The sequence below is a fragment of the Asterias rubens genome, chromosome 8, assembly GCF_902459465.1.
Source record: "Asterias rubens chromosome 8, eAstRub1.3, whole genome shotgun sequence".
In the NCBI taxonomy this organism is placed as follows: domain Eukaryota; kingdom Metazoa; phylum Echinodermata; class Asteroidea; order Forcipulatida; family Asteriidae; genus Asterias; species Asterias rubens.
Genome location: NC_047069.1, coordinates 5,288,998 through 5,297,734, shown reverse-complemented (window position 1 = coordinate 5,297,734; position 8,737 = coordinate 5,288,998). Strand labels below are relative to the sequence as shown.

At 36.5% G+C, this 8,737-nt stretch overlaps 1 protein-coding gene across 1 annotated transcript in view; it reads left to right on the top strand.

Moving 5' to 3' along the window:
- Nucleotides 1–3,085: 3,085 nt before the first annotated feature.
- Nucleotides 3,086–8,737, top strand: part of LOC117293537 — a 36,456-nt gene continuing 30,804 nt past the window's right edge. The window contains exon 1 of the mRNA XM_033775894.1: nt 3,086–3,726. The gene's annotated coding sequence lies outside the window, so the exon portion shown is untranslated. The remainder of the gene's footprint in view (nt 3,727–8,737) is intronic.

The following is an 8,737-nucleotide window of genomic DNA, read 5'->3' as shown; positions in this document are numbered from 1 at the left end:
TATCTACCTGGCTTTTGCAGTCCGCTTCGTACCCGAGTGATTTTGATATTAATGACTGCACCGTGACTTCGATTATGACCTACATCCGTGCGTTTTTAACCCACCTTTAATTATAGAATTTCTGGTAATACTCCCCCACTTTCCTCTATAATACTGTCTTACGCCCAGCAAAGGGGGGTTATGTGTACTAAACGAAGCTTGTATTCCACAATGTAGGTTGACTTAGGATCAATTATGTGTTCACTGCATTTAATATTCAGGCGTTAAGTGCATCTGGGACGGGGGACAAAATGGTTTACTTCCGACATGGCCCAAAGATTGGTGCTGGATTTGCTTTTACCACGGCCATTTCTTTTTTTGCCCCACTGATGTCCGTTCTTCCTTGTCAAATATGACAGATAATCTACAATGATTGGGGGCTGGTTTAATGCTCACAGCATGTTCTTAATGGATCGGACAACAATAACATTGTAATCAAAATATTGATAAGCGCAAAGTGCAATTTGCCGTGGATGACTGACACAATAACAGGACATAATTCAAAACAAAGTGAGGTGTTTTTTTGTAATGTTTTTTTGTGTGAAAAACTTCTAACATTAATACTCTCTGATGGGTCGAATATGAAGATTGCGAGGGTTGTCTCGAATAAAAATAGACTTGTTTTGGACAAGTCTGTGTAAGTTATGTGGGAGTTTTCTTAGAATTTTTTTTTTTCTAATACGAAAATATTGTATTCTATATTTAGCAGAAGCGTTTGAAAAGTTGTCATAAATAAATTTTGTTGTATTACTCTAAGGCACTAATCTGTACTAAAAATAAACACTCTAAATAAGAATAATATTTACAAATATATAAAGCAAAATACATAAATAAATTTGTTTCATTCATTTGGTTTTGCTTGAAGGCACTAACTTGTGCTAAAAGTACACACTCAAAGTTGTATGTAGATTAATATTGACAAATATACCGATAATAGGTATCAAGCCTGGCCTATACATGGAGATAGATTCTGACTATTTTTTTAAAACTCTAGTTATCCGAATCTAAAATGGAATTTTGTTTTTAAACTCAACATTATTAACTCAACAAATTAAATATTGTAATGATTTTTACCCCACAATTTCACCCTAGATACTTAGAACAATTTACACAGCGTGGGAGAAAGCTATGGGCAGTCGTTATTATTTGCATGAAGAATGAACTGATTTACATTTGAAACGCTCAATTATCATGAGATAAAAATCAATGTGGCCTGTGCCCCCCCCCCCCCCCCCCCATTTCCCTTGAAATCATTGATTTAGAGACAGGCTGGAAGCAATTCACACTAGTCATACATTTTGTGAGATATTATTGTGTAAAGGTATACATAATATGACTGTGTTTTTTATTATTATTGAACCATAGTGTTTGCCAGGGGGGTGTCTGGTTGTCTTTGTGACAATTGGGTCTACAATGCCCAAAAGTAAAACAAACAATTGTGGAAAACCCTACTATGAGAGGAGAATGATTGTAAAATGCTGTTTGGAAATCGTGTTAGCCATCGGGGTATATGTCTGGTTAAGATATTATTTTGTAAAGGTATACCTACTCTGTTTTTTTATATTTTGTATTATTGTTCGTTATCAAGTAAGGTTTTATGCTAATAATTATTTTGAGTAATTACCAATACTGTCCACTGCCTTTAACAAGCATGATCCTTAAATTTTTTTGGTTTTTTTTTCCCCTTGGGATACTCTTTTAGACTTTGAACTATATTTTCTCGAAAAAAATCTTAAACAAAATTGATGTACACTATCCGCCCTGATACTTCATGGAGGCAACAAACACGATTGCCTCCTTGCCCCCTGATCTACGCCTGTGCCCTTAAAATGCTCCAGTAAAAAATTACATCCCTCTTTACCTAAGAGAAAATATTTTGGTGTCCTTTCAAAAACGAAGATTACAGGCCTGCATGATTATCCCATATTGACCCTACAACAAAAAACCTTTCGTTCATGTACAATTAAGCACAAATTTGACTGTAATTGAGAAACAAAATCACCTGTCAAAAAACATTGTGCAGATGTGTAACACTTAACCTTGGAAAATCTTTCAGTCTTTCAATACTTCAATTGCAATGTCCTCAGCTTCATCTTTTTTTCCTTCTCTTCATACTTTTTGGTCAAAGGTAAGCTATCATTTCCTTTGCTTCCCTGTTGCCATGGGAACCAAAGAGTACAGGTTGTTGTGTTGATTCAGAATCCGCATCATTACCCCCCCCCCCCCCCCCCCGTGTTAAAAGTGGACTCTGCCACTGATCTCTCTGTATTTGCAGTGATGATGCTAGATGAATTGTTGTGCTTAATTTTCAGCATTCTATAATCTCTGAAACTGTTTTTTTTCTTCTCTTCTGAAAACAAAACAAAAAACAGAACCAATGTTGAGCTGTTTCGCGGGCTGTATTAATTAATTAATTATAATGTTATATTAGAAAAGAGTATACTCGTTTGTTCGTAGACTCTGAGTTAATTGTTGTACACTCCAGTCGGATTTATGGTACACTTAAATGCACCATTATATAATTGTATTTGCACGTAGCCATAAAAAGAGTTTTTGGCATATTCCATAAACATTAAAGGTGGTTATGTAATGGGGGGGGGGGGGGTTAAATCCCTTTTGTTTATGACCCCAATATGATGAGGCAATACAACAAGACTAGTGACTGTAAGATAATACTGGAGTATACATGCTGGTTGGTGATGTGTTATGTGTAACTGAATCCTGAAACATTATTGCTTGAGCTGGCTAATGTGCATATAGCCCCCGAGGGTATCCAGTTTGAATCAATTCTCCTTCTGACCTGAAGTGTTTGCCGTTTTCCTTCTGCGTATAAAACAAAACAAAAAAACACAACAACAAAAAGATTGGAATCTGTCCACAGGAGGTCAGTGTCTCTTTAAAGGCCTAATAGATGGAGGGGATAAATCCTAACCAAGGCTTTGTTGCAGAGGCTGGTTATTCTAGAGAGTTGTAAAATCTTGTTAGTGTCTGGCCATCTTGATTGAGCAGTCAAGTTCTCTCAGTGCCGCACACGCACAGAGCTGATACTAAAGATGATGCTAGATCCCAATGCAGCCGTATAGTAGTAGCACCGCTGCCGTCTTTTATTTCTTCATTCTAGCCTTCAACGTGATTCAGGGTTGATGACCTATCTCCATACAGCAAACCCTACATGCTATGACGATGTGTGCAAGCATTACCTATGATAGAGACAGATAATACAGTGTGACTACTAGAGATCATCAACATTGAAGCTTGCAGATAGATGGAGCATTTGATGCCATCCTACTACAGACACATCTGCTAATTCATTGGGACTTGTGTGGCGATGTGTTTTCACTGTTAATAACGGAGGAGCTATACATCATTAGTTGGCTCACAGACGAGGGTCGCCATGGGTTACATCACAGCTCCTCTCCATGGTGTTTAAGATAACTCAAGTTTAACATCTGCCAATTTCTCTCTCTCTCTCTAAACTATGGCTGTAGAGTTGTTTTGAAAAATGCTTCATTGTTGACAGTAGGTTGCACTTCAAGTTGCTCTTTAAAAAGAAGAGATGTTTTTGAATCGAAACTGGTCGATATGGCAGATGCTCTCACAACAGTAAACTGACATTTTAACAACGGCGTAAATTTTCTGTAGGCTCAGCGCAACTTCTCTGTTGATTTGCTGCATTGTACAAAGACGGTAAGTTCAATGTTATATAATACTTCCATCGAGGTGAATTTGTAATTTGAGTTTGTATTTATAAAGTCAAGGTAAAACAGTTTATCAATGGAAAAAGGTTTTGAAAGTTTTTGTCCGTGACATGAATCCCTACTCACTGTGAATGAAGATGTATATAATTTACTTTGGCTAAGTTTCAGCTCCATTAGTTGACAAGTTTTTTTGTTTTGTTTTAAGTGAAAATCACATAAAAGGGCAATGTTTTCCGGAGAGTTGCGTATAGATGTATGCGTAAATATCTTGCTAAATTTATTTTCGTCTCCTGAGACGAAAACTATTTTGGTGACATTGTTTTACTCATTTATCAAAAACCACAGCAGCTCAGCAAGTAATATCTTAAGGGAAGCTTTCTATCATCATTATCTTTAAACCATGTAAGTTTAATGTAATTCTGTGGACAGTGTGTTTTGTGTTGTGAATACAAAAAGTACCCAAGCCTTCAATACAGGAAGGGTCACAGAACTCACAAGGTCAATGGTTTACAAGGAATACTTGTATGAGCAAATCATGAAGCACCATTGGATGTCCGGGGAAGATATTGATCGTCAATGTAGGTTCATGATCCTTCCACTCATCGAACTGTCTCCCTTCCACCTTCTCCTAAATGTAAATGTGTTTTGCCTTTAAAAAACACCAATTGCAAGAATTATTCTCATTGTTGTGAAACACTTAGCCACACAATGTATGCTAGCTCCATCCAATAAAAACAAAATTGTCATTTTGCTTTCTCCAGAACATTGAAACGTCGTGTTGAAACTCACGTTCTTTTCAGAACCACCCCCAACTCATTAGATAGTCATTACATGGTTTTACCGCAAACCTTTCTATATCGTATATTTTCCACCATGCACAGTTTCAAATCCTACTTAAAATTTTCATTTGTTTACTGAATGTTTTTAAATGTCAATTTGCATAGTCGGTGAGTAATATTTTTAACTATTGTAATGTTTTAACGTCTGACTTATGCCACAATTCAGCAGTATGCTGCAATGACATTTTCAAACAAAAATGCCTAAACAATAAACGTTTTGAATTTAAATGTGAAAGAGATACTTCAAAAAGTGCGTTAAAGACAAACATGTTTTTATGTCATATACGTCGCTAAAAAAAGTTGCCAAAAATAGCCAATGGCCTGACGTTTTGATTCTGTTTTTACTGATGCTCAGTTGTTTATCACACCATAGCATTATACAGTGAGCAACTCTCCAAGGCATAGACAGTACTGTAGGCATGTAGCAGTTAAATATTGTAATGCACTAGTTAATACAAATGCGTGAAGAAACTGCCACAAGCTAATAGAGCGGCCAGTATTTGTAGTTATCAGAGCATGGGTAAATTTCAAACACTTTGTTTTGCACAGGGCATCTGGTCTTCGTCTCACAGCCCTGTACCTGTATCAAATGAGCATTTATTCTAAAGTCTTATGTATAAATTTAGGAATTCCAGTAGTGGACTTGAGTTACAGTTGCAATTGATGGTGTTCTTTTACTTGTTTATGCCGTAGCTGCATTCCTTATAATACAAGAGTTGAGTTCCAATAGTTACTTTTAAGATAGAGTGGTTCTTTTTTTTGTATTGTTCGAAAATGTAAGCAATACTGCTATCAATTTGATAGAAATATACTGTAACTTATTCAGTGTTGGGTTCACTTGTTAATAATTGAACTCCCCTCCACCCATATATTGATTTACAAAATTAACCATCGGTTGTTGACAATATAAATTTGTGTCCCTACTCGATGCATTTTCAAACATCATTCTCACAAGTTCCGCAGCGGGCCAGTGGTAAGACTGCAGGACTTGCAACTATAACGTTGTGGGTTTGAACTCTACCAAGCTAACCACTAACTTCACAATGACAAGAATAAGTATTGTCCCCTTGTGGGAGTTTGCTTAGTTCCTTTGACGGGAACATCGTCTAAACTAGAAAACAAACAAGAAAACAAACACTTAAACAAACAAACACTTAAACAAACAAACAATGAACGAGTTTTGTCATCTCGTTACTGAATCACAAAATCTTGACTTGTGCGATTCATAATCATCGTTAAACCAATGTTTGTATGAGATAGATTGGCTGTTGCCAGCTTAGAGTTTATATCCCTTGTGGAAGTTTGCTGAATTCCTTTGACGGGAAGATCATCTAAACATGGGGTTCCTCCATGATCTAAACAAGCAAACAAACAAACAAAAGAGTTTTGTCAGATCTAGTTACTGAATCACCATTTCTTGATTTTTTCAATTCGTAATCATTGACGATAGACCAATGTATGTATGAGAGAGATTGGCTGTTGCCAGCTTTGCATTTATATCACTTGTGTGAGTTTGCCGAGTTCCCCTGATGGGAAGATCATCTATTGAGCAAACAAGCTAACAAACAAATAAATTAGTGTTTTTGTTGTCTAGTTACTGAATCACGTTTCTTGAATTGTGCAATTGCAATTCATAATCATAGACGTTAAACCAATGTTTGTGAGAGAGATTGGCTGTTGCTATAAAGCTTCCCGTTTATATCTCCTTGTGGGAGTTTGCTGAATTCCCTTGACAGGAAAATCTTTTTTTTTTAATAAAGAAAACAAAAAACCAAACAAACAAACAAACAAACAATCGGATGAAATATTCTCTTTGCAAAAAGCAATCAATCCAAAAAGAGAGAAAGCTTCAGATGACTATCTCTGAAATCCTATTACACGTACGACAACATGGCGTTTTTTATTTTATTTGGTATGTTGCCGGCAACACTTTTGCAGATGAACTGGTGAAATGTGCCTGCGGACATATCTGTCTAGGCATGGGAGGTTTAATTCCATCGCTTGGCACCACTGCACCTTTGCATAAACTATTTGATTCTTCATACTGTATATTCCATGTGCCCACTCATGACAAACAAGATCTTGAAATGCCTTCTAAAAGTGTTTTAATAAGAACTATACTACCTTACCTTTCTCGTCATTGTTTTCAAATGTATTCACTCTACAGCACCTTCATATCTTCAAGAACTCATTTCTTTCAAATCATCCGCCTATGCCACCCGCTCATCGTACAAACAAAACACTTCATCACATCACCAAAACTAAATCACGCGCAGGAGATCATGCCTTTCAAGCCACTGCTCCCCGGCTCTGGAATTCCCTTCCCCGTAACATCCGGGAAGCCAACACACTGGAACGGTTCAAAAATATGCTCAAAACCCATTTATTTGTTTAATCTGGCCATTTTTTGTTTTTGCTTGTACTGTTTTTTGTTTGTATCTTTGTCTTTGCATTGTTTGTTTCTTTGTATATTGTAAAGCGCTCCGTTCTTTGTGGGGCGCTATATAAATGCTTTCATTATTATTATTATTATTATTATTATTATTATCAACATTTTGAGAGGAAATGTATCCTTTGTGGATCAAGTTTTTGGCCATGACATGAATCTCTACTCTTGAATGAAGAGTACATTAGTATACGGTGTATGTCATATTTACAATTTACCTGTAGAAGTTTCAGCATTAATAGTCGTCAAATTTTAGGGAAAAAAAGGTGAAAATCACAGAGCAATGTTTTCATGAGAGTCGCATGAATCCGTTGTACATACTTAAATAATGTTTGTAGTTTTGTTTCATTTCTCAGTAAGTACATGTAGTATTTGAAGGGAAGCTTTCTACAACCATTATCTTATATTGATAAGTGTCGTTGTAACTCTGTGGAAGTTTGTGTTTTGTGTCGTACAGAAATTAACCAAACCCTTTATGTAACACGTAAACGTTTGGGTGTTACAAGGGTTCGATGATAAATGAAGATGCAGCAAACAATAATATAGATTAGACCCCCCTCCTCCCCTTGATTTGGCAATATCAGACATTTTATAAGTTAATCCGGGGAGGAATTTCATAAAGAGTTAAGACTGGTCTTATCTCGAACTAGGACCAATAACTTAAAGACAGTGGAAACTTTTGGTAATTGTCAAAGACCAGTCTTCTCACTTTGTGTATCTCAACATATGCATAAAATAACCAACCGGTGAAAATTTGAGCTCAATTGGTCGTTGAAGTTGCGAGATAATAATGAAAGAAAAATACACACCCTTGTCACATGAAGTTGTGTGCATTTAGATGGTTGATTTCGAGACCTCATATTCTAAATCTGAAAGTTTGAATGAATGAATGAATGAATGAATGAATGACAGGAAATATTTATTGGCGTTTCCACATGATATACTCTTGACTATTGACAGTATTTAAGTTGGAAACAGTTCTCAGAAAGCTTGATCCTGGTATGGGCTTTCAAATTATAACATCTTTAGCAAATTCTCGGAGAACAATCTACCATATATTTTGTCTTCAAGTTTTCAGACGGGAAAACATATTAAATGTCTGACTTGGTGTATCCCAATATAAACATAAAATAACAAATCTGCAAAGTTTTTTGACTCAATGACCATGCAAGTGATTAATGAAAGAAAAAAAACAGCCTTGCTGCATAAAGCCCGGTTCATACTTCCTGCGAATGCGAATGCGAAGTGAATTTGACGTCACACCCTCCTTTCACAGCGATTGTCGCAAGGGAGTAGAGCAGAGTTCAGCTGCTGCGAATTGCCCGTTGCGAATTTGTGACGTCAAGATTCGCTTCGCATTTGCATTCGCAGGAAGTATGAACCGGTCTTAATGCTTTCAGATGCAGAATAAAAAAGGCTTCAGGCTTGAAGTCTTTTGTTATTTGCGTAACAAATTATCTCCTTTTCAAAATCTACGTTACTTTAGAGGGAGCCGTTCCTCACAGTGTATTATACAGCTCCATTGCTCATCACCCAAGTGAGTTTTATTCTGATAATAGTTTTGGGTAATTACCAATAGTGGCCGGTGCCTTTATTTGTCCATCAAGGAGAGTATCTCAACACCTGATTAGTACACAGTCTGTTCACGCCACCTTTTTATCTTGTGTGTTTATTGTCACAATTGTAAGAGACTGCTCATCCAGCCCAGGAAATTA